The 22,500-nt window shown below is 42.6% G+C and overlaps 1 protein-coding gene across 4 annotated transcripts in view; it reads left to right on the top strand.

The window, feature by feature from the left end:
* The first annotated feature begins 21,554 nt into the window (after positions 1 to 21,554).
* Positions 21,555 to 22,500, top strand: part of NAP1L1 (nucleosome assembly protein 1 like 1) — a 30,758-nt gene continuing 29,812 nt past the window's right edge. Inside the window, exon 1 of one of the 4 annotated variants that reach the window (XM_062016169.1) lies at positions 21,555 to 21,608. The gene's annotated coding sequence lies outside the window, so the exon portion shown is untranslated. Of the gene's footprint in view, positions 21,609 to 21,741; positions 21,843 to 22,345; positions 22,376 to 22,500 lie in introns of those variants that run through there. The other 3 variants (XM_062016182.1, XM_062016159.1, XM_062016174.1) reach the window with 3 other exon arrangements.

Here is a 22,500-nt window from a genome sequence, read left to right on the forward strand (position 1 = left end):
TCTTCTGTGTAAGCTGAGGACCACAGCAAGAAACAGATCATTCAGTAGTGTGAGAAAGGTAAGAGCTTGCCTGCCAGAAGAAGATAATGACAGGGAAAAGCAGTTTTTCAGAATTTAGCTCCATGAGTAACTGGTTCCACATACAAATATTTCATAAAAAGGCTTTTAGTTCCTAAATTGTACTAATTTCTGAGCAGCCCAGATTATCACACTTTGCCTTTCATGTTTACTTGCTTGCCAGGCTTTATTAGTTGTTAAAAGGACCTGCCCTCTAAGGCTTTCTGTGCCCACTGTGATGCTGCCCAAAATGGCGATATTCTTGACTGTTCCTGAAACATCAGAATGTATTTTCCTCCTATAGGACAGAAGTTATTTCTGAAGTTTAAACATTTATATAATCAGCTAAAATGAGCATTGTCATCATATTGATTGAACCAGACTGAAATCTTCTCTTCCTACTTTTATCTTCATTTTTGCACATTGTATTTTCATATGGGGCATCTATAGGCACAGTCCCAAAATACCGAAAGGCGGTGGAAGCAGTTAAAGACAGCATTGTGTCCACTACTTGCTCCTAATGGCACTTTACATTTGATTTTTGTGGAAATTCATTAGTGGAGGAATCTTTCAGATAATCTTCCGTTCCTAACAATTAATGTTCTAGTGTTCTGGCCAGCCAACCTTTGAAGTCCATCCAGTTTTGAAAAGTTGGATTAAACAGGCAGGACAAACATGAAAGTCATTCAAATCCCCTGATTTTAGTCATCTGAAAAGTCATCCTGCCATTAAAAAAAAAGGACACCTGCCCCAAACCCTGCAATATATTCTTCAGTGAAACAGTTTGAGAGATTGGACAAAATTTCACTAAAAAAATCCCTCCACAGAATATCTGGAAATAGTTTGATGAGCTGCTGAACCATAGTGTTTATCCTGAATTTGTTATCTCTTGAATTTGTTTGCACTCACTGCCATAGATTCATATCAGAAATTTGCTATTGGAACAAGTGCCTGAGACACATCACATGGGTTACACTGGTGACATCCTGCCAGCTGTGTCATTGTGTTTCACATCACCAGCTGCAGATGTGTAACAGAGCAAGATCCATTTTTAATGCAGCAAACTTCGACATAGATTCCATACACTACAGGATGCTCCCTTAAAAAGAAGCTATAAGAAAAGATGGGCTGTTTCTAAATATTGAACTAGCTCTTTCTTTGCAGAAATGTTAGAACAGTGTCAACTATTTTAGCCAGATATGTGCAGGCTGATACTCCTGTGCCCCTCAGTGTGCTCCTCTACAAATTGCAGATGGAGCATTTAGGTTTTTTTCCATTCTCATGGATGCTCCAGACTCAACTCTTGTATGCATGCAGAACAAGAAAATCCACAACTTTGGTTTTGACCGTTTTGTCTTTCTGAAAACCCAACTGCTGGGGAGAAAACAAAATTCCATCATTTCCATAGCTGCTCTGGTATGAAATCAGGTGTCAGCCCCATGGGCTGCAGCGCAGACCAGAGGGGTTTAGTGAAGTATTGCTGACCAAGCATGCAGGAAGCAGTCTAGCCATTGCAACATGGATCTTGGCACAGATTAATTTGTCCTGCTGCGAAGCATACATTCTATATAATGCTAAGACATGGAGAAAATGAATGGCTTTGAATGCTTTCACACTTTGGAAACCTATTGTCACATCTCAGATAGCAGAATTGAGTCTCAGGGTGGAGCTTCAGGATATATTACTACTTTCTTGCCCTCCTCCTCAGTTTGCCTCCTTGGGATTGCTGGTCAAAGACTTTGCAAGAGGAACTTAAGTTTATGCACTACAGAAGTGTTAGATTACACAGCAAGTCCCCTTGCTGAAGGACGTTCTTCTTCCCCACTGCCTGCAGGAATAGTTTCAAGCCCAGTAACTTGCTGTATTTGGCTGTGTTGATAGACCAAGGAAATAATGTTTGAGAGAGTGAGGTATCCCCTAACCCATGAAGTTTCCTATCAAGTTGACATAGGGTAATGCTGCAAGCCTGCAGATAAATGGAGACTGAATTTCCAGTGCTGTCAGTCTGGCACCTCTTCCGAGCTCTAAATTCTCCTGAAAATGTAAATGGAAGTGGTGAAGAGGAGAGATAAATGCAAACCTGGTATCTCTGTTTCCCGTCAAAATGCTAAAATTAAATCCTTTTAGTAAGAACTTCCATTCAAGAGTAATTTCAACCATGAGAGACAAGCGCATTGTTAGGAACAGAATAATTTATCTTTCTCTTTTTTTTTTTAAATCAAGAGAGAAAATAAAGAGGCAAAGAAATTATAGATTAATATAAATCAATTTAAAGAAAAAAATATAATTCCATATAAGTTTGTTGTTTTCCTTTTTCTTTTTCCTTGTGCTTGGGATGCTTCCAGCCAAAGGTCTGGCAAGTTATAAATAAACAGATTAAGGTATTGCAAACATTTTTTCTTCTCTCAAAGAGTAGAAACAACAATCTAAAAAGGAACAGGAACAGAATGATCTCTACAGTTGCTGCAAGGACTGCCTGCTGAAATTTGGAATTATGGTATTTTTATGCATCATCTGACCTCAGTCATTGAATGAATGAAATGAAGCAAAAAGACAAGATACAATTTTCTCGCTTAAAATAATTAATAATTTATAGTATCAGCATGCAGTGTGTGATAGCATTCTAGCACAAGGAGAGGCATATGATGACTGCACATGGCGAAAGGAGACGGGCCCTTACCTGGTTGCCCTCATTCTGCTGGTACTCCCATTGAGTCTGAGCCTTGTCTGGATAAGGGCTGCAGAGCCAGGCTTGCATCTACTTTAAATTTCTTAGCTGAGATGAAGATATTCACCTTCACACTTCTCTCTGCCAGAGAGGGTTGTTCTCAATGTTCACACAGGACCAGACCTTTTCTAGGCCTACTAAGAAACCTCAGCCATTGCAGTCTGCATGCAGAAAAGGTGAAAGAAAGGAAATATAATTATTCCCATTATAGAAGGAAGGAACAGAACCCCAAAAGATGTAGACCACGCAGAATTAAATCTCAACCTGTTGAGTTCCAGCCCATTGCTGAAATATCTGCCCAGTCTTCGCCTCTGCAAATTCTCTCTCAGTTACTCTCAAGACCCCACAAGTAAATTTTGCCAAACCTTTGGGGAGTGTGAACACTTCTGCCAATGAGCAGAGACAAGAGGAAGAAAGAAAAAGAAAAGAGCATGAGACAGAGTAGGAATTCAGAATAAACCACTGATAGCTGTCACTGTCATCAATAATACAGTTGCAGTATTAGTACTGTGCATTACCTTTTTTCTTGTGATAAGGCAATTGAAGGAGCATATATAAATAGGTGAGCACTGAGCTCAAGGACCTTGTTCTTTTGTAGACTCATTTTAACTGCAAGTGGTCACTGAAAGCCATCTTAAAACTGGGCCATTGATAAAGCTCTTTCTCTACCTGGGGTGTTTTGTTACCTGATAAGAAAGATGTAGTTCTTTCTGTGGTCTTACTTATGTGCCCATGTGTTTTTGGTTTACAGAGCTGGCAGGACCTGTATTACTTCTCTGTTCTCCACTTCTCCCTCAACTTAGCTAAAATCCACCATCAACTTACGATGTAGAGTGGGAGGAATGGCACAGGCAACAGACAGTTTGGTAGTTGGGCAGGCAAAAAGCAGGAGCTTGTGATTACAATTTCCTTCAGAGCAGAAGCTATGGCTGTCTGGATTTTTTCCCTGACGTTTGAAATCCTGCAAATAAAGATTTAAAATAATTCACATGAATATTGCATATAAGGAACAGCACAGATATTTTCACATAGCCCATTTTTTCTTTCCTCAGAATATCTCACCTGGAAATAGTGCTAAATGGCACTAAGAAGGCAAAACCTTACCCAGACAAGTTGCTTGACTGATAAAAATCCATTCTACCCACGTATCATCTCTGTGACAATTTCAGTGTGATCTTAAACTCATGTTGAATCAGAGAAAAAGTGTACTTTTCCTCTCTTCTTTGCTTGCTTCCTTCTTCTCTTTTCTTTCTTTCTTTCTTTCTTTTTTCTTCCTTCCTTCCTTCCTTCCTTCCTTCCTTCCTTCCTTCCTTCCTTCCTTCCTTCCTTCCTTCCTTCCTTCCTTCCTTCCTTCCTTCCTTCCTTCCTTCCTTCCTTCCTTTCTTTCTTTCTTTTCTTTCTTTCTTTCTTTCTTTCTTTCTTTCTTTCTTTCTTTCTTTCTTTCTTTCTTTCTTTCTTTCCTTCTTCCTTCCTTCCTTCCTTCCTTTCTTTCTTCCTTCCTTCCTTCCTTCCTTCCTTCCTTCCTTCCTTCCTTCCTTCCTTCCTTCCTTCCTTCCTTCCTTCCTTCCTTTTTTCCTTTTTTCTTTCCTTCTCATTAGTAGACATGAGAGTGAAAGAAATTAAGGGCAAAAATATTTATTGCTTAGGGTTATTTGTTGCTTCTCCAGAGAATTACTAAGCCAACTCACCTTGCTAAAGTTTTCTTTTATAAGGAAGGATCACTTGTACAGGCCATTTGCAATGTGGGTCTCAGCACTGGAAGTGCTTTCCCACGTGGACAGGCAGCTGTAGAAAAAGGAACACAAATAAAACCCAGAAGTTTAGAAAATTTCCCTATACTTAAAGTTCAGAAAATATACTTGTGGCTAATCATACCACGGATCTTTATTCAATGCCTTTGTCTGGGAATAAAAAGAGAATTAGAGAAACGTGGATGACTAGCAAAAGCAGTGTCCTGTGAGAGTTAAAAGGAAGGGCCTTCTCAGTGTGACAGTATTCAGACTTTAAGGACTAAGCATCCATTTTATTTCAGCTGCTCCAGATTTTTTACTTATACAGTTCACTGCAAATCCCTATTGTTATTTTTCTTTTTATCTCTCCTGAGCTGCCACGAGTTCAACAATGCTCTTAGAGGGGTTCAGACTCCCTTATCCCTCTCATGAAAAGATGTTCCTGTGAGCAGAAGTAGGTACCACATTTCCCTCCCACCACTCTGTTTCTGTCATCATCTATTTAATTCAAATATGAGTTATTTGAAGGATTTAGGAGCTTGGCTTTCTAAACTCTGCTTAAATCAAACTAAATTAAAACCACATTCTGAATAAGATCTAAATTCAAAATGAGGGCAACTTGTGTTCTTTTGCTTCAAAAAAGAAAAAAGAAAGCAAGTTAGGTTTTTGCCTTAAGCTCAATCCTTTCATTGTCTCCCTGATGTGCCTGGGAGGGGAACCACTCCAAACCAGCCCTCAAACATCTCTGTGCCTTTGGATTGAGAGACTTTTTCAGGCCATGAACAACCTTTCCCAAAGAGCCATATTACTCCAGGGAGCAAAAGGAGAGTTTTGGCATGTGAGCAACCCTCACTGAGCATCTCTGTTGCTGAGTTGGGAATGCAGATAAAAGATCTCCACTTTGAGGATCCTTCCAGCATCAGGAAAAATAAAGTGGCTTCACTCTCTCAGAGTACCTGCTGCAGCAAGGCCTACTGGCTTAAGGAACTTCATATACAATGTGATTCTAACAACATTAGACTTAGTTTACCTTTACTCATCATCAGATTACTGATGGGTTTTTTAAGGCCCCTGATCAGTAGCCACTTGTAATCTCTAAGCAACCTGATTTTAAGCTACTAGAGACAGGATATGTACTTTAGCTTATGAGAATGGTTTGACTAGTTGTAATTCAATCTGACTGGCCTACCAAAACTATAATCCACAAGGCTCTTTTAGAGGGGTTATGATTGCATGGAGAGGTGTAGTTAGCAAGAGGAAAGGGATTGTCCCCTTCTTCCTCTTTATGGAAATCTGTGGAAACTATTAATTTTCATGGAGATAGAAAAAGGAGGTAATTCTCATTCTAAAAAGTCTCACATTTATTTGATCAACTCTAGTTCTACTTCATTCAGATAACACCTGCCTTCAAGTCACTGTGCAAATATCCATTTCCCCTTAATCTTTGAACAGAAAATGGGAGACATCTTACCTAACAGCTGGAATGGATAACTGTTAAACAGTCTTTTGCATCTTCTTTAGAGCCTTTTAAAAGTTTTTATGGTATTTTTGTCCTAGGTTCTCACATTTTTGTTAGTACTATTATTGCTAAGGATAAAGAAACAATAGTGAGAATAGAAATAGTAATGTTCCTCATAATAGTGATAATAATTAATAAAAGTATTATTATATCTGAATCTTTCAGTCTAGAAAACTAGATTTCAGGTTCCTTTTTTTATTTTCACTCATTATCTATTCAGAGTTTTCTTCTACCTTTTTTTCCCGTCTTTCATGAATCTGCTATCCCATTGACCTTCCGTTCCTAGCACTTTCTTGCCTCATTCCACTTTGGCCTTGTAACTCACAAACTGGCCATTTAGTTGCTGTTCCTGATCTTTGCCTCTAACACCAGAAAGGACAACTCTTTGGTTCCTTTGGAACATATCAAAGACTACTGCTCTTTTCACATGCAAAGATCAGTAAAACTGTGATAATAGTAAAGCCTGATTTAATAACTTGGATCTATTGACTTAGCTTGTACATTACCTTCTATCAGACTCCCAGCTGGAAAAATGTGTACATTTCAGCATAACCATTAATTACATACTTATAATTCTTTGTTGCATAGAACCATCACCCTGTTGAATACACAGAAAGAGCACTGACTTATGCAGGAGCATGGAAAAAGGCAAAAATTCTTTTAACTATACTAAAATTCTATAAGCATTTCAATGCACACAGGAGAACTATATATTGTTCGTGGGTTTATTAGAGCTTGGTGGGACTTTGGGAAGAAAATGATGAATCAGATGGCAAAGATATATTTGAAAGTAACTTGAAAAGAAGAATCTGTTGCTTTCAGAATACAATAGAGTTTATTCAAGATTTGGTTGAAGTGATAGTGTCTGAAGGATAATCTCTGCAGTTTCCTTCTCATCCAGCTGTGACTCTTACAAAGTGTCTGAAACACTCACCAGAAAAATATGACAAAAGCTGATACCACTTCACTATTTTTTCGTTAGGGTTTGGGGTTATTTTCTTTATCTGCTACTCCTTTTTAGCTCCCTTCACAGAAAAACAATGATGTCTTTCTTATCCCACGAATTTTTAAATTCTCATGAAGATGGGATCTTTCAAAATAGGAGGCCTCATTGTGAGGCCAGTGTAGGCAAAATTGATCTTGAAACTGGGTCAGCCTAGAGTGCAGCCTGTGCTTAGGTTTTCCTCAGTCTCTTTGCTTTCACTTTGATTGAATTGCCATACAAAGTATAGAAGAAAGAGGACCTGTTTATCTAATATCCTCAGAGAAAACCCTCCTCATGAGAAAGGCCATGTCAGATCCAAAGAGACTTTCCCAACAGAAATCAATGAAATACGTGCATTTCCAACAAAAGCAAAGATTTTGTGAATTCACACTTTCCAGTGAACAGCTGTTTAATTGGAAAATTCCTGACCAGCTGTAGCATATGGAAAGACAAGGTCATCACGACTTGGTAGTGTCATCTCGTGTTCCTTGGAGGATTAATATGGATCAGTAATAACTGCAGCAGCCAGAGCAATTAATAATTGAAAAGGTGATAATGAGTGCATTGATGAAGTCATCAGAGTCAGATATTTCTTACCCATAATATTTTTGCCTCTTTTTGTTCCTTTTTACACCATGTGCTGTGCAAAAAAATGAGGTTTTCTGCTTGTAAGGCTTGACCCTGCTTTAATAAATGGAATTCTGACTTGATGATACTAACTGCAGGTAGGTGCCTGGTCACTAAAATCATGAGTCAGTTTCCCGAGTTTTCCTGCAACCCATGCTTCTTCTTTGAAGGTCCATGAAGTTCATGACCTCAGGGATCTGAGGCATCTTTATTCTGTACATCATTTTATCTGTGAAATGTGCCGGTCGTCAAAGAGGGATGACTATACATTCCCTGTATATGGCTTTCTTCTTCCTTCAGGTTGAGCAATCCCACCTGGTTAGGCCCTTTACAATGCTTGTATGGCCTAAGTAAGATCCAACAGGTTAAAATCTTACTGTCTAGGTTCATCTGCCACCATTGCCTTTGGCGTAAATTCAGCTTGAACTGTAATCCAGGAAATCCTTGCTAGATGCTCAGGCCAATACTCTTTATGGTCTTCCTCTGCTGAGGACTCTGGGCTAGATGCTCTCTTAATGAAATGACTGTGCTGCATAGGGGAGTTCATATCTTTCCTATTGACTGTGCAGGGAACAGAAGAAAACAGCACAGAGAGCAGTCTGTTGTTATTCTGAACACAGATTAAATTGAAGGTCTAGAGCCCTAAGAATGCCATAATCATGAAGTTAAGAATGGGATACACAGCATGGAAATCTAAATTTTTCCCCTAAAATTACACAGTGCCCATTAGTCACCTGTCAACCTTAGGAACTTCTGAAGCACACCAGAGTCCCATGGAAAGGAGGAAGGAACAGAAAAGGAAGCAGTCTCAAGATGCAGTTTGCAGGGCTGCAAGCAGAAATTTCTGTTTCCAACAGGGAGAAACCAACTTGTCAAGACAAGAAATAGTACAGAATAATACATAATGTCATAGGAGCAGAGTATGTAGTAAGTGCTGTCTCCTACACATGAAGGCAAATGCGTCAAAACAGCCCATGTGGGAGAGAACTGGGAAGGACTGTAAGTGTGTGGTTGATGGCATGCCATCACTTGGTGAGGTGCAGTGCATTCCTGCTCCAAGTGACCCACTTAATGGTCCTATGCTCTCAGCAAACATGACTAATGCAGACGAGGCAGTGAAAAATCACATGCTTATGGTAAAGAAGAAAAGAACTTCAATTATACTGTTCCAGGGCAATAATCCCATTAAACAAAGGCTGCATACTGTTGTGCCACTGACAGAGAGGCTGCACACTAACAGGATGAAAAATGAAAGCAGAGTATCAGTGAAAGAGAGCGAGCTGTTCAGTTCAAGATTTGTGCAGGAGTACTTCTAAGGACCAGAGCAAAGATGGGTAACTCTGTGTTACTTACACCTGTGCCACATGTACGTGTCCGTGTCAGTGGGAGCATATTGCTTAAGAGGGAGAGCACAATCCTGAGCTCCCAAACCTGTGGAGAAGCCCTAGTCTTGGAGGATTTTTAATCCTTTTCCAATAGCTATGTGGGACTTTTAATACCTGCATTTTCCCACAGATTCTCTGGAATGTACAGACACCTATCACAACACTTCAGCCAGTCTGGACCGTGTCCCTCAAAGTCCAAAGCAATGAATGAACAACATTTCACAGTCTATGAGCCATCTTCATTATTCTTCTTGCCAAGTAATGCACAAAGATTAGATCTTTAATCACCTATCACTGCCTCTGCTTCAAAACATTTTCCAGAACACTCTGTAAGATTAAAAAAAGGGTAAAAATACACAGTGGTAAATAAGCTACTGAGAGTAAATGACATAATTATACATAAAGACAATGTGAGAAGTTAATTAGCTGCAGCCAGTGAATGAAAATTCAGAAGGCCACACATATTTTTGGTTCCTGAGAATCTGTTATTATCACATCTTAGCTACGTCTAAGATGCCATTTGTTAAGGTAGCAAAGTTCAAACAAAAATAGTTTCCATCTTTCCTTACAGAACCCTCAGGTCCCTGCAGATGCACTTTGTTGTACCTGCCTGCCCAGCCACCACATAGCAGATGTTTTCTGTTCATTGGTAGGTAGATATGAGTATATGAGTAAGGGTAGTGAGATAGTCTGACCTTAACAATAATCAATCATAGTTATTGATTACAGGAACTGAGGAATAAAACTGTGTTTGGAGCCAGGTATGGAGACTGCACTGAGCTGCAGTACAGCACCAAGCAAAACTACACTGCAGCAAGACTGGAGACTTCAGGCCACAAATGCCACATGGCTACTGACACCCCAGACTGAAGGGCAAGGCAAGATCACAGTCAGAGAATGAGTTCAAAGGGGCAACATGTCAGTATTGCTTGTTTTGGCCCTGGACAAGGAGCCAGAAGGGCTGAGGTCAGACTGGTTAGTAAGGAACAGGAACGTGGACAGAAGGAACAGAAGTGTGGCTGGTATACTCAGCATCTAATGAGATCCTATGAGACTGAAAAGCATCCAGGTGGCTGGCTACTGCTGTCTGCCTTGTGGGACTTGGGAGGAATCGTTGTTGATTTAGATATTTTTGGAGTAAGCAATATCAGATTCAAATTGATGAAGCAGGATTCCTTCAGTTCATTGAATGTCAAGAGCATATATTTGCAAAGCAGTATTTCATCAACTCACATTTAATCATTTAAAAAACCCCAGGCCTTTGAGCATGCTAGACATTCATGGATATTTGGAACAGTGCTCACCTATGAATTTATATCTCATTTAAAAATGATTTCATTATTGTATCACTGTCCCTCTAATACAATTAATTCCACTTTAGTGTCATAAATTGTTCTGTAATATGTAAGGTGGTCTAAATACCATGATATTCTAATGGAGATATTCATGTCTCAATATCTAATAGGGACAATGTAAAAAAAAAAAAAAGAGCTTTACTGTTACACTGGATGATAAAATGTAGTAATTTGTAGTAGTAAATGTTTATATTAGTATTTTATAGCCCTTCATATATTGAAATATGAAATGCCACTACTTGGATAGCTACAGTTAATTGAAAAAGAATATGTTAGCTAAATTGCAACACCAGTTAGGTAGAGAAATCACAAGAGCTCCAAGGTACAATCTACTTTATAAACAGACAACACTTCTCTAGAACTTTATGAGTTCTATAATTTATTGAAGACTTGTCATCAACTTTATTTGTATAGCCCTGAATTTACATAAGACATCTCACTTTTACAGAACCAACTTCATTATGCCTGTCCTTTCCTAAATTGAAGGTAGGGTTCCTTTTTAACTACGTCTATGTCGCTAGTGACGGCTGGTGCTTATAAGTTATTGATGTTTAAATTGTATTATTTTCATTGTGCATCAGCAGTGAATTCATGACTGGCTGATCAGCTATTAAGAAAAAATCAGAGAACTGGTGCTTTGACACAAGAGGAAAGTTTCTTTCAGAAACCCCTCATCAGGGGTTTTGCAGAAAGACACTTTTCACCACTTCTGAATTCCTGGTTGTTTTGTCCACTACTAGTTATTCCCCTCGAGATGAAAAAAACCTATTCCAAAGCGATGGGGTTTTTTTCAATAAGTTGTTTATGTAACACATGGACGTTTGGACTAACGAGCCTGCTTTCTGTCTTTTCTCTCTCGTGTCATTCCACTGTTGGATCAGATTACCTCTTCACCTGTAGGGTGTCTTGTTTGGATGAATCCTCCATCATTAAATGTTGCTTTATAACCAGGCACTTTTAGCTTACTGCCAATTTGCTTACCCAAGGGACACATACTATATCAGCTCTAGACTATCATCTCGGCCTTAAAGGAATCTTGACCATCTTTCTTGTCCTTTCAGCATTTGCAATAATACTGAGAATTCTGGCTTCCCAGCACAGCAGATTCATGAGAAAAGGAATCCTGGGGACAATGGCCACATCTTCCCCAAAACAGTAAAGCTGTTTCTATGAAAGGAGCAACACATCTGATAAGATTTGCACATCTGCCCATGCCTGGAATTTTGCAGCCACACACCATCAAGTTCTAGTAAATAACTGCAGAGTGCCTGAGGAAGAAGGGATCCAGGCAGCCACTGAGGGCAGCCAGACAACCTTGGTAAGAGATGTCACCCTTACAGCCCCAAAACCAAGCTGAACAACTAGACCCTAGGTGCACTCTCTTTATTTCAGACCCGGATACCATTGTGGAAAAACAAAAAGGAAAAAAGAGACACTAAACATGCAAAATAAATATACTGGGCACTTTGTGTTCCAGGTGCTCTGGGACACCAGCATCTTTGACAGGTATGAGCTACATAGACTACTTCTGCTGTTTGGTTTCCTTTTATTCATTTTAGGTGTTCAAAATAATGCTATGATTCAGTAAATGCAGACACATTTGAGCTCGTCTTGTAGGCCTTGTATTATCAGTAGACAGAAAGAAGCATGTCTAGGGCACAAGTCTGCCCACCTTCAAGCAGACAATGAAAACAGTTACGGTGAATTACACTATACAAGAGTTTATATTGCTCCACTAAAAGCTGAGATACTGAAGCTGAGAATATCTGAAGTTAGGTGGAATTAATGCCAACTTTTTAAAGACTTTGGTTACTTCATGTAGCAAATGCCACTGCTCTCACCAAACTTCTTCTCCTTTGCTCTTTATCCCATCCTTTGCAACTTCCCTTTATTTTTCTGCCTAATTTCTGCCCTTCTTCCCTTTTCAGCTAATGTAGCAATACCAAGGGGATCTTAAGAATGGTAGGTCTGATTACTGCAGTGGGACACAAAGAAAGGTGAAAAGTAAAAGCATCAAAATAAAGCAACAAAACAAAATGACAAACAAAACCTCCAAAGCAGTTTTATCGGTACCTTCAGCTTTTAAATACCATTATATTTCATCAGAAAACTGTCTAAATTAGGCTATAGATATGATTTGAAATGCACATGCATAGAGATTGTAAGACTAAATGATGCAGAAGAAATCTGCTCTTCTTCAAAACACAAAAATGCTATATTTATAACTGGGACCCAGCATGACTTTATAGAAAGAGACCTAATAAATAGCAGAGTATATAGCCAACTTCCAATTCTGCAAGTATGAAGGCTTTCTTTCCCCGTACAAATCTGTCATGTGAGTCATGGAGAACAATTTTCATTTGCCTTCTGCATGAATATTTTGGAATTATTCAGGCAGACACATGAGCACTATGAATGTTACACATGCTGTGCCACTGTTACTGTAGTTTTAAATTAATAGCATTGACATTGTATTTTTCATTATGAATTTTTTTCAATCTCATATCCTTGAATGTCAGAATCACAGAACAGTTGAGACTGGAAGGCACCTCTAGTGATCACCTAAACCCCTGCTTAGAGCAGGTTGCTGGGAGCCATTTCCAACTGGGCTTTGAATATCTCCAAGGATTCAAACTGGCAACCCATGCCACTGTTTGATCACTCTCTGAGTGAAGACGTTTTTTCGTACGTTTAAATGAAAGTTCCCATATTTCAATTCAGGCTCATTGCCCCCTGTCTTTTCATTGGGCACCACTGAGGAGAATCTTGCTCTGTCTTCTTTACTACCCCCAAACAGGTGTTTGTAAACATTATCAAAATTGCCCTGAACCTTTTCCTCTTGAGACTAAACAAGGGTCCTGACTTTCAGTCTCTCTTCATATGAGAGATGCCCCAGTCTCTTAATTAGCTTAATGGCTCTTTTCCAGACCTGATACGTATGTCCATATCTCTTTTGGGGAAGCCCAGGACTGAACCTAGCACTCCAGTCATGTCCCATCAGGGCAGAGCAGAGGGAAGGATCATCTCTTTCCACCTGATACAACCCAGGAGGATGTTGGTCTTCCTTACACCAAGAGCTCTTTGCTGGCTCACGCTCCATTTCGTGTTCACCAGGATCCTCAAGTCCTTTTCCGCAAAACTGCTTTCCAGCCTATTGTTGCCCAGCTTGTCCTGGTATCTAGAGTTGCTTCTCCTCAGAGGCAGGACCTTAAACATACCTTTGTTGAATTTCATGAGGTTCCTGTCAGCTGATTTATGCAGCAGTGCATAAGGCAGTACAACCATCTGGTATATCAGCCAGTTCCCAGAGTTTTGTATTGAGTTTTGCAAACTTGGGTGAAGGTACATGCTGTCCTACCATCCAAGTCATTAATGAAGATTTAAATGATATTGGCTGCAGTGTTTACCTCTGGGGTGCATCACCAGGCACTGGCCTCTAGCTGGACTTTGTGCTGCCAATCACAACCCTCTGAGCCCAGCCATACAGACAGTTTTCAGTCCATCTCACTGCCTATTTATTTAGTCATTAGTTTGTCTATGAGGATGTTATGGGAGACAGTGTTGGAAGCATGCTTTCAACTTAAGTAAAAATAAACACCCTCTGCTGTCCCTTCATCCTCCAAGCCAGTCATTTCATCATAGAAAGCTACTGGGAGGGTGAGGCATAATCTCCCCTTTGTAAATCCACGCAGACTACTTTCAACCACCTTCTTGTCTTGCATGTGTTTGGAAATAGTTCCCAGGAGGATTTGCTCCATCATGTTGCTGGAGATCAAGGTGAGGCTGACTAGCCTATATTTCCCTGCATCTTCCTTCTTGCCCTTCCTGAAGATGTGTGACATTTTCTTCCTTCCAGTCCTCAGTAGCCTTCCCTGATTGCCAAGACCCTTCAAAGACGATTGAGAGTGGCCTCACAATGACATTAGCTGCTCCCTCAGTACTCATATCTGCATTCTGTCAGGTCCCGTGAACTTCTCTGTGCCAGAAACGTTCCTTAACTTGATCCTCCTCCACCAAGAATAATTCTTGCTTGATTTATACTTTCCCCCCAGTTTTTAGAGATCTGGAATTCCTGATGGCAGATCTTACCTGTGAAAATTGAGGCAAAGAAGACATTTTGTATCTTGACCATTTCTGTGTCACTTGTTACAGTTTCTTGGTCCTATTCAGCAATGGGCCCTTCCTGCTGAGATACTTGTAAAGCTGTTCTAGTGGCCCTTCATGTCTCTTAACAGATTCAAATCCTGGCAGGCTCTGGCTTTTTTGATGATATTTCTGTATGCTCAGAAACATGTGTCTATATTCCTCACAGGTCACCTGCCCCTACTCCCACCCCTTGTTATGCTTCCTTTTCATGTCAGAGTTTTTTTCAGGTGTTCCTTTTCCAGCCATCTAGACCTCCTGCCATCTCAGCTTGGCTCACTGCAAATCAGGATGGACTGCGTTTGAGCTTGGAGGAGGTGGTCCTTGAAAAATTAGCAGACTGGCCTAGACTTCTCTCTCTGCAGGTCCATCACCTACATGATTCCTCTAAGTAGGTCCCTGAGCAGGCCAATGTCTGCTGTCCTGCAGTTCAGGGTCATGTATCTGATTTTGCCTTGCTCTGTCACCTCAGTATCCTGAGCTCCACCATTATCATCACTTCAGCCAAGGTTGCTCTCAAAGGTTACTTCACGCCCTTGACTGGTTCTTCCTTGTGTATAAGTCTGAGGTCCATCAGAGTGTTCCCAGCATCAGCTCCTTGGCTTATCTGTGCCAGAAAGTAACATCAATGGCCTCCAGAAACCTCCTGGGCTGTCTGTGCCTTGCATTAACAGAGAGTGCTGGTAGTGGCTAGTACAGCCTCTTACAGTGAAAAAACCCACTAAATCAAAACAAACTCCAAACCATTAAACTTGTGAAGGTCAAAGAACCAGAGTAGTTTAAGGGAGTGAGCTTCTTCCTTTCACATGTAAGGTAACTATGAGAGAGCTGGGCAGCCTTTAAGCAATATATTGCCTATATTCTCATCAGATCACAGCAAAACCCCTGACTATATCAAATTTCACAACACTTTATCATGCAAAATGACCAATAATACTAGAAACAAGGACCCTTCTCTATATAGTTTTACTCTTGTGTTAGAAACATTCAGACCAACTGCAGGCACTACAAGAGATACAGCTTCTTCTATTTAATGTCTTTTTTTTTCCTTATGACTTAACTAATTTATATGTGTTACAAATTGTTCTAATGTAATAATTTAATCATTTATCAGTTTCCACATACAGTTTCTTTAAAAAGTCTTTTTTACAGTGATATTTCAGTTAAGCACAGTTTATTTTCCCCCCGAATTATTTTACACTAAGTGCAATATTTAAAAAGGAAAACTGCAGTGAGTTCTAGCCCTCAGCAATGACCCTGAGAAACACCAAGTGCACCATACTTGAGATTTTTACATCCATTTCCTCATTGACTTCGATACACCTGTATCATTTACTTTTTTCCCCACTTTACCACCTCAAACTCTATCCCTATTTTCTTCATCTCTCCCCTGGAGTTTGGGTTGTTTTTTTTTTTTTGCTGCTATTCTTGGTTTATACTTTCTGTATTTATGAGCAATGCTCACTATGTACAACAAGATTCATGTTTTAGTCCCTGGAAAGTTAAAAATATTGAGAAATTAAAGATGTTGAAGGTTTATTATATGAAAAAGTATATAAGAACATTTCAGCATTTCACTTTTTGCAACCACGTAATTTTTCTTTGTCATTTATTACAGTATCTTGAAGGTTACACACACTCTTATTTCTTCAATTTGCTGCTACCCCTGTCTGCAAATGTGTTCCTTGAGGGAAAATTTGCTCCCATTTCACAAGAGCAGAAGTAAGTGCAAAAGAGAAACCTGTGAGAGGTTCATTCAGCTCTAAACGGGGATTTGCATGATTTGCCATGTGATAGTTCAGCAGAACTTTCTATTCTGTCTGTGGCACTGTTTACAAACTATGACTTGTTTTCTGGGGTGATGTGTTTTCCTTTAGAAAACAAGTAGTTCCTCAAAAAGTAAACAATACGTGGAAGAACTAACAACAGCTCTGTGCTGTATCATTCATTGGCTAGCCATGTAATTTGGAATAATCATTCAGTAAGAGCTGAAAGAATTGCTTTTTTTTTTTCCCCACAAGAAAGCAATTCATTCTTTCAAAAGGAATACTCTGAATTCACTGTTTTCATTGTGTACTGGCAAAACTAGTACTTCCGCACAGGATTTCATCACGGCTTGAAACTGTACCGAGGAAAAGGCATCTCTTTGTGGCACTTGAGGAACCTTGGGCTTTTTACTCTCTAAATAGTTTAGTGAGGGTGTTCTCATTTTCTGTGACTGATGATAACTTCCATGGTGATTGTAATTCAGCCAGCTACCACAGACAGAAGCAAACAAGGAGCACTCATATCATTCCTCGTTGTAAATCAGTGCTCACATGAGGAGCACTGCCAACAGATTTCAGGAGAGGGTAACCTTGGGCGATCGGGTACTTGGGAAAACAGTCAGGAGTGAGCTGATCTGAAATCAGCTAGGATCAGGAAAGAATGCGTAGTCGTGGGTTTTCATTCATTGCAGGTCTGCAGTGCTAAGCAAGTCCTGTAAAAGTGAGCCTTTTGTAAGTGCCAAGCATGACTAGTACTCTGAAGGGGTGTCTAGGGGTTCGTGTAATCAGATCCAGGTCCATACTAAGGACCTTTCACATTTTTCTGTTAGTACAAAAGGGACTGAAAGCAGCTTAAATGTTCAATGAATTGCCTGCCACAGAAGAGCTCTTGATCCAAAGTATGCACACCAAGCTCCATGACCAACACACTTTCCTAAGCTAAAGCACTGTTGCTTTAGCTTAACTGTGGCCTGAATGCAGCTCAGGCACACAGGATGCAAGCTGTGCTTAGACAGATTGAGCCTGGATCTGACTGCCAAACTCATTTGTTGCAATAGGCTGTTACAGGAATACTGGCTTAGCCTTCTGTGGCAGCTTCAGCTCTAGACCTTCAGGCCCCTCCATGTACAAATCTAGGCCTCTGCTCTGTCCCTGAGTGTCCTCAGGGCTTCTGCCTGGGAGTAGCCCCTGCCTGAGCCTCCCACTATAGCCAATCTGCAAGTCAGTGATGCAAATTGTGGGGGGAAGGATGAAGAACAGAGCATAGACCTGATAAGGCCTATGCCCTCAAGGGAGAGGACAGATTCCCTGATATTAATAGCTCCATGAGTAAGACACTCAACTAGCAAGCAAGGGACCCAGTTGAAACTCATCTTCCTCTGACTTGATATAACAATTTGACCTCAAGTCACTGTCCCCAGGAGACTTGTCTCAGCTTCTATGCCATGGGGCAGTCCTCCCAGTGTCTCTTACCAAAGCTCTTCCAGCTATCTCTGTGCATTCGGTGACCACACCTGCACATTTCTTACACACACATCTTGAGGGTTTTAAAAAAGCTTCAAGATGTAGCATTTTGAAAAATAACATGTGTTTATGAGGAAGATATACCTGTGCCAGTATCTAATGTGTTCTCAGGTGATGTCTGGAGGTTGGGGCATCACCTTTTTCTGTTGTCTCTATTAACAGAACAAGAGGTAATGGAAAAAACCTGGAACACAAAAGGTTCCATTTAAACATGAGGAAAAACTATTTCACTGTGAGGGTTAGGGACCCCTGGCACAGGCTGCCCAGGGAGAGTGTGGTTGTCAAGAGCTGCCTGGATATGTTCTTGTGTGACCTGATCTAGGTGAACTCACTTTAGCAGGAGGTTTGGACTAGATGACCTCTAAAGGTTCCTTCCAACCGATGCCATTCTGTGATTCTGGGATTTTATTCCCATTATTTAAAAAAATGGAGTTGGTTTCTGTGCAATACCAAGGCAATACTCCAACTATTCAGACGGATTAAAGTGGCAGAGAATGCTCTAAAACATGGGAAACACAGGGAGAGGAAAATTCCAAGCAAGGAAAAGTATTCAGGCCATTAAAACTCAAGTACATATTAAATTTAAACTCAGGCCTAATTTAAAGTTTCTTTAGTCTAATTGTCACAACTGCGCAAATGTCAGGATAAGTTGAACCACCGTGACAGCAAAACAACTCAAACTAGAAAGCCTGCATGTGTGTACATTTCAGGTATTGTAAGAACTAGGTCTTCTCCTCTTACCATAAATGTGTAATGGTAGGTGCCATGTGGGAGCAGAAATGGCATCCATATGTCTTCTTTCTTGTCCCTTCTGGCTTAGTCTTTCACAGATACTGCTTCTTAAGGAAAAAGGTTTCCATAATTGTTATTCTTCAAAAACTGATAAAGACCTCTAGTATAAGGACTTGGCTTTTATTTTGCATCATGAGAAGGGATTGACTCGGAGACTGAGGGGTGATCTTACTAATGTTTACAAATACATAAAGGGCGAGTGTCAGGAGGATAGCGCTAGGCTCTTCTCTGTGATGTCCAATGACAGGACAAGGGGCAACGGGTATACAAGCTGGAACATAAGAGGTTACAAAGACATACAAAAAAAGAATTTCTTCACTGTGAGGGTGATGGAGCACTGGAACATGCTGCCCAGATGGGTTATGGAGTCTCCTCTGGAGACATTCAAAACCCACTTGGATGAGTTCCTGTGTGACCTACTCTAGTTGGCCCTGCTGTGGCAGAAGGTTGGACTAGATGATCCCCTGATGTCCCTTCCAACCCTTGAGATTCTGTGATTCTATAATTCTGTGACTTACTTGACTAATGCAAAACCCCTGAAAGATACCTATGAATTTTGGAAGTGTCCCGTAGTTGGCTGGCATAGAGTTAATTTTCTCCCTTACAGGGCTATATTTTGGGTTTACACTGAAGAGAATGTTGATGATAGAGGGATGTTTTGATTAGTGCTCAACAGTGCTTACAAGCATTCTGCTTCTCACCCTACCCTGCCAGCAAGTGGGTTGGGGTTGGGGGGAGGCCAGTGTGTGCACAAGAATCTGGGAAGGAGCATGGCCAGGACAATTGACCCGAACTAGCCAAAGAGCTATTCTGTACCATAAGATGTCATACCCGGTATATAAACTGGGGAGGGTTGGCCAGGAGGGGTGGATCACGGCTCAGGCATCGGTCAGCGGATGGTGAGCAATTGCATTGGGCAGCACTTGTTGCTTTATTTGGTTTTGTTTCCCTTAATTACTATTATTATACTTTATTCTTCTGACTGTTATATTTTAGTTCAGTTACTATACTTGTTCTTATCTTAACCCACAAGTTTTGATTTTCTTTCCCAATTCATCTCTCCATCCTACCAGAGGCACGGGGAAGGGGAGTGAGTGAGTGGCTGTGTGGGGCTTTGTTGCCAACTAGGCTGGAACCACAACAAGAGGAAAAGGCATTTTCCTCCAGTCTAGAGATAAGTTTCCAGCTCAGACCCGTCCTCACTCCTTGGCCCCTACTGCTGGCTGGCTTACTCTGTACTCCACATTGCTGGCTTCTGCACATTTCATTTCTTCTGTACCTCAGTCCTCTAGAGGGGTCACTGGGGCTCACCTCAGATTTCTGCATGTCAGGATGTGGCAGGGCGCCAAGAGATAAGTAAGGCCAGCCACCACCTTGTGAGTCACTTGTTTACAATGATTGCCACTTGAGCTGATTGGATAAAGGGAACATCTGCAATGCCATAAAATTGGTGTTGCAATAAATGCCAATCCATTCCTCATTTTGATCAAACACCTTCTGTACATCTCTCTTCATACTCTCAAACACCAGTCACCTTGGATAAATAAAAAATTAGCATCTAGTACATTTTTTTGAGGGTTGCAAGGGGGCTACAGGTATCACTTTAAAATCACATAACGTCTTCATCCCTGTTTCTCCTCAGTTCTTAGCACTTGGACTAATGCTGTGCAATCTTTTGCCTGAATCTTTCTTTTGCTTCCTTACACTTTTGTGTTTTCTAGCTAACTTAAGTTGCATGTTACAGAAAAGCTCACATTCCAAAATTCAGTGAGCTGGGGAGTAAGGGCATCCCACTTAAATTCTGTCCATAAACTTCAGTGTTGCAGGCAATATTTATCACAAAGAGATCCTTTTGGGGGTTGGTATTTTTCTGCCAAACACTGGAACAAAAATGGTGTGGCACCTGACAGTGAATATAGGAACCTTTATATTTTGTTTATTCTTAACATAGATCGCATTGCAGATACTAGGCAGACAGTGCACTTTCTCGTGTTCTTTTGCTTTCTGTTGTCATTTCCATTACTTAAATAGCTACATTTAGACAGCAGATTGCTTTAGACAAGTAGATGCAAGAATTTTGTAAAATATAAAGAATACTCATTAAATATCTGGTGACATATCCTCAGCAAACAGTTCTTATGCCATCACATCGTGCGTCTCTCCATCCCATCTGCATCTAATTGTGTTTGAAATCATGAGCTCATTCCAGACGAGGAGATAAAAGTCTCAGACATTTGTTTCTCTTAAGTATAGCGTAAGTCGCAGGTGTCTTCTCCGAGCGTGCTCCGGGGTATTCCTCAACACCATGTGCCTGGGAAAGAAACCCTAGAAAGGACTATGTTTTAGGTAAGGAGCTTGTAGTCAGACATGAGTGATGTTTGTAAAGAACTAGGCTGCTTCGATCTTTGGCACGCATGCGTTGCAAGTTAAAAGGGGCAGGTTGGAGCCGTTGCTGCCTCTGGCTGTCCATCCTGGCCAGGGCATGAATGATCAAAACTCTGGTGAAAAAGTGCTGGAATCACCATGGGTTTCAGCCTGGTCTTTTCAGGTGAGCTAGGTGGTTTTAAGGTACCTGTACCCTGTGCGGACAGACTTCACCTCTTCGAGTAACTTCTATTTTTGCCTCCATGAGCGCTCCTAGTTCACGTTTACAGCAGCACTTAAGTGGTCGGGGGTAGCTTTACACCCCGCCTGCCCGTCAGGTCCATCCTCGCCGCCCTCCCGCCGCCCCAGACGTGCGTTCCGCGCCATCCCACCCCGCGGGGACACTGCCCTGCCCGCGTGGGTCAGCCCAGGCCGGCCGGCACCAGCCCGCGGGGTCTGCCGGCACGGTGCCACTGAAGCGCGGAGCCCCAGCACGCTTTGACCAGAGGAATCAGGCCGCGGTACGTGAGAGGATACACGTCCCGGAGGACGACACGCCCGGGCCTTCCCCTGCGCTTCCCCGCCCGCTTTCGCGCCCGGCGGCGGCGGCAGCAGCGTCCAGGCGCCCGCCGGGTAAGGCCCCAACGGCCGCGGCAGGCGCGCGCCCGCGGCGGGCAGTCGGCCGGCGCGAGGACGCGCGCGCGCGTTGCCAAGAGACCCGGGGCGCGCGGGGGAGGGAGGAGGGGGGGTTACGTGGTGACGTTAATTCTATATGAGCGCGAGCGGCGGGAGCTCGGGTCTTTTTACCGCCAGCCGCGCGGCGCCTCCTCCTCGTTCCTGAGTCACCGCCAGCCCCGGCCCGCGCAGGTACCGGGCGGGGCGCCGCGGGCCTCCGCCGCCGCCGCCCCGGGGCTGGGGTGTGGGGGGGGAGAGGAGAGGGAAGGGAGCAAGCGGGGGGCGCCGGGTCCCCGCTGCCGCGCCGGGAGGCCGCGAACTCCCGCCCGGCCTAGCGGGGCCCCTCGGCTGCTGGGGCGCGGAGAGCTGGCGGTACCCGCGCCGCCCTCAGGCTCTTCCTCGCAGCGCGCGGAGTGGCGGCGCCTGCTGCGCCGCTGCTCGTCCGTCTCCGCGTTCGGTGAGCGCTGCCCTCCGTCCCCTCTCGCCATCCGCTCGTCCCTCCGCCGCGTCCCGCGGAGGGGCTAGGCCGGGCCGAGCGGCGCGGCGCGGTTCGGCGCTGAGGGGAGGCGGGTCAGCCCGGCAACACGTGGGGACGGAGCGGGGCCGGAGGCGCCGCCGTGGGGCGCGACCGGGGAGGGTGGCAAGGCCGGAAAGCTGGACCGGGGGGAGCGGGTGTGTGTGCGTGTCCGACCGTGGTAAGGGACGCGAAGGCTGGGGAAAGGGAGGTGAGTGCTAGGCAGGCGCAGCCGCCGGGCGGGCTGGGGCGGGGAGGGCGGTGGATGCGCACATGGCGGAGGGTGGGCGGTGTATGGCAGCGCACTGTGGCCTTGTGCTGGCTCCCGCGCCTTGT

The sequence above is a fragment of the Colius striatus genome, chromosome 1 (assembly GCF_028858725.1).
Source record: "Colius striatus isolate bColStr4 chromosome 1, bColStr4.1.hap1, whole genome shotgun sequence".
In the NCBI taxonomy this organism is placed as follows: domain Eukaryota; kingdom Metazoa; phylum Chordata; class Aves; order Coliiformes; family Coliidae; genus Colius; species Colius striatus.